Below are 3,826 nucleotides of genomic sequence, written 5' to 3' on the forward strand. Positions count from 1 at the left end.
GATTACTGAATTCTATTCCAGCATGATCGAGAATCGACAGATGAATAGCCGTAACCATTTTCACTGAGAGGACGAGAAGTAGCCATTGAAAACGGTGATGCCCTATATAAAGCTTGCCGTGGAAAGGAGTAGGAATGATTGGATGAAGACAGCAGGAAAGCAGAGGTTCAGGAGGAACAAAAGCATCTCTATACGCTTATCTGAAATTCTCACTAATGAATTACATAAGTATCTCTATCATATTTTATGTTTTAATTATATTTTAATTATCAATTCTCTATAACCATTTGAATCCGCCTGACTGAGATTTGCAAGATGACCATAGCTTGCTTCAAGCCGACAATCTCCGTGGGATCGACTCTTACTCACGTAAGGTTTATTACTTGGACGACCCAGTGCACTTGCTGGTTAGTTGTGCGAAGTTGTGACAAAGAACTAAGATTATGAACGTGCGTATTAAGTTTTTAGCGCCGTTACCAAGGATTGAACGATCACAATTGTCCATACCAAATTTTTGGCACCGTTGCCGGGGACTGTTCGAGGTTGGACAACTGATGGTTTATCTTGTTGCTCAGATTAGGTAATTTTATTTTATTTTTAAGCTTTTTATTTCTTATTTTCGAAAAAAAAAACCAAAAAAATTAATAAAATAAAAAAACTAAAAATATTTTGTGTTTCTTGTTTAAGTATAGTGTCAATTCTTAAGTTTGGTGTCAATTGCATGCTTTTATAATTTTCTTTAATTTTCAAAAATTTATCATATGTTCTTCATGATCTTCAAGTTGTTCTTGATGATCTTCTTTATTTGATCTTTGCATTTTTATGTTTTGTGTCTTTTCTTGTTTTCCATATGCATTTTTGAATCATTAGTGTCTAAAGTTTGAAAATTTCTAAGTTTGGTATCTTGCATGTTTTTCTTTTCCTAAAAATTTTTCAAAAACATGTTCTTGATGTTCATCTTGATCTTCAAAATGTTCTTGGTGTTTATCTTAACATTCAAAGTGTTCTTGCATGCATTGTGTGTTTTGATTCATAATTTTCATGTTTTGAGTCTTTTCATTGTTTTTCTCTCTCATCATTAAAATTCAAAAATAAAAAAAATATTTTTCCCTTATTCACTCATAAATTTTCGAAAATTTGAGTTGACTTTTTCAAAACTTTTTAAAATTTAGTTGTTTCTTATGAGTCAAGTCAAATTTTCAATTTAAAAATTCTATCTTTTTCAAATCTTTTTCAAAAATAAAATCTTTTTCATTTTTCTTTCATAATTTTTGAAAATTTTCAAAATTTATTTTCAAAATCTTTTTCTTATTTCTATTTCATATTTTCGAAATTAATGCTAACAATTAATGTGATTGATTAAAAAATTTTAAGTTCGTTACTTGCCTAGTAAGAAAGGTTCAATCTTTAAATTTTAAAATCATATCTTTTTGTTTCTTGTTAGTCAAGTAATCAACTTTAATTTTCAAAATCAAATCTTTTTAAATTTTTTTTAAATCTTTTTCAAAATAAATTTCAATCACATCTTTTTCAAAATCAATTTCAAAATATTTTCTAACTTCTTATCTTTTCAAAAATTGATTTTCAAATCTTTTTCAATTAACTACTTGACTTTTTGTTTGATTTTAAAAAAAGTTTACTATTTCAATCATATCTTTTTCAAAACTACCTAACTAATTCTCTCTCTCTAATTTTCGAAAATCACCTTCCCCTTTTTCAAAATTCTTTTTTAAGTAACTAATTGTTTTAACTTTTAATTTAATTTCATTTTTCTTTTTTTTTTTTAATTTTTGAATTTTAATTTTAATTTTAAATTAAAAACAAAAATATTTTTCTTTTCTTTTCAATTATTTTCGAAAATTCTTCTCTCTCATCTCCTTCTAATTATTTATTTATCTACTAACACTTCTCTTCTTCTTAAAAATTTGAACCCTCTCCCTCTTTCTGTGTTCGAATTTCTTTTCCTCTTCTACTCACATAAAGGAATCTCTATACTGTGACATAGAGGATTCCTCTTCTTTTCTGTTTTTTTCTTTTTCATATGAGCAGGAACAAGGATAAGAGCATTCGTGTTGAAGCTGATCCTGAACCTGAAAGGACTCTGAAGAGGAAGCTAAGGGAAGCTAAAGCACAACTCTCTGGAGAAAATCTGACAGAAATTTTCGAAAAAGAAGAAGACATGGCCAAAAATAATAACAATGCAAGGAAGATGCTTGGTGACTTTACTGCACCAAATTCCAATTTACATGGAAGAAGCATCTCAACCCCTGCCATTGGAGCAAACAATTTTGAGCTAAAGCCTCAATTAGTTTCTCTGATGCAACAGAATTGCAAGTTTCATGGACTTCCATCAGAAGATCCTTTTCAGTTCTTAACTGAATTCTTGCAAATCTGTGATACTGTTAAGACCAATGGGGTTGATCCTGAGGTCTACAGGCTTATGCTTTTCCCGTTTGCTGTAAGAGACAGAGCTAGAATATGGTTGGATTCTCAACCTAAGGATAGCCTGAACTCTTGGGATAAGCTGGTCACGGCTTTCTTAGCCAAGTTCTTTCCTCCTCAAAAGCTTAGCAAGCTTAGAGTGGATGTTCAAACCTTCAGACAGAAAGAAGGTGAATCCCTCTATGAAGCTTGGGAGAGATACAAGCAACTGACCAAAAAGTATCCTTCTGACATGCTTTCAGAATGGACTATCCTGGATATATTCTATGATGGTCTGTCTGAATTATCTAAGATGTCATTGGACCATTTTGCATGTGGATCCATTCACCTAAAGAAAACACCTGCAGAAGCTCAGGAACTCATTGACATGGTTGCAAATAACCAGTTCATGTACACTTCTGAAAGGAATCCTGTGAGTAATGGGACACCTCAGAGGAAGGGAGTTCTTGAAATTGATGCTCTGAATGCCATATTGGCTCAGAACAAAATATTGACTTAGCAAGTCAATATGATTTCTCAGAGTCTGAATGGATTGCAAGCTGCATCCAACAGTACTATAGAGGCATCTTCTGAGGAAGAAGCTTATGATCCTGAGAACCCTACAATAGCAGAGGTGAATTACATGGGTGAACCCTATGGAAACACCTATAATCCCTCATGGAGAAATCATCCAAATTTCTCATGGAAGGATCAACAAAAGCCTCAACAAGGCTTTAATAATGGTGGAAGAAACAGGTTTAGCAATAGCAAGCCTTTTCCATCATCCACTCAGCAACAGACAGAGAATTCTGAGCAGAATCCATCTAGCTTAGCAAACATAGTCTCTGATCTATCTAAGGCCACTCTAAGTTTCATGAATGAAACAAGGTCCTCCATTAGAAATTTGGAGGCACAAGTGGGCCAGCTGAGTAAAAGGGTCACTGAAACTCTTCCTAGTACCGTCCCAAGCAATACAGAAGAGAATCCAAAAAGAGAGTGTAAGGCCATTACCTTCCTTGGTGTGGCCGAACCCAAAGAGGAGGAGGAGGACGTGAATCCTAGTGAGGAAGACCTCCTGGGACGTCCATTGACCTATAAGGAGTTTCCCTTTAAGGAACTAAAGGAATCTGAGGCTCATCTAGAGACCATAGGGATTTCACTGAACCTCCTTTTACCATTCATGAGCTCTGATGACTATTCATCTTCTGAAGAAGATGAAGACATTGCTCAAGAGCAAGTTGCTCAATATTTAGGAGCAATCATGAAGCTGAATGCCAAATTATTTGGTAATGAGACTTGGGAGGATGAACCTCCATTGCTCATCAAGGAACTAAATGCCTTGGTTCAGCAAACTCTACCTCAAAAGAAACAGGATCCTGGTAAATTCCTAATTCCCTGTAACATA

General features: G+C 33.7%; 1 non-coding gene across 1 annotated transcript; it reads right to left on the minus strand.

The window, feature by feature from the left end:
* Nucleotides 1-2,572: 2,572 nt before the first annotated feature.
* On the minus strand, nt 2,573-2,680 carry LOC148549309 (small nucleolar RNA R71). Its single transcript, XR_015898197.1, has one exon. It is a non-coding gene; the product is annotated as a small nucleolar RNA R71 (small nucleolar RNA).
* Nucleotides 2,681-3,826: the final 1,146 nt, after the last annotated feature.

This window comes from Arachis ipaensis, chromosome B8 (genome assembly GCF_059453495.1).
Source record: "Arachis ipaensis isolate K30076 ecotype BB chromosome B8, ASM5945349v1, whole genome shotgun sequence".
Classification (NCBI taxonomy): Eukaryota; Viridiplantae; Streptophyta; class Magnoliopsida; order Fabales; family Fabaceae; genus Arachis; species Arachis ipaensis.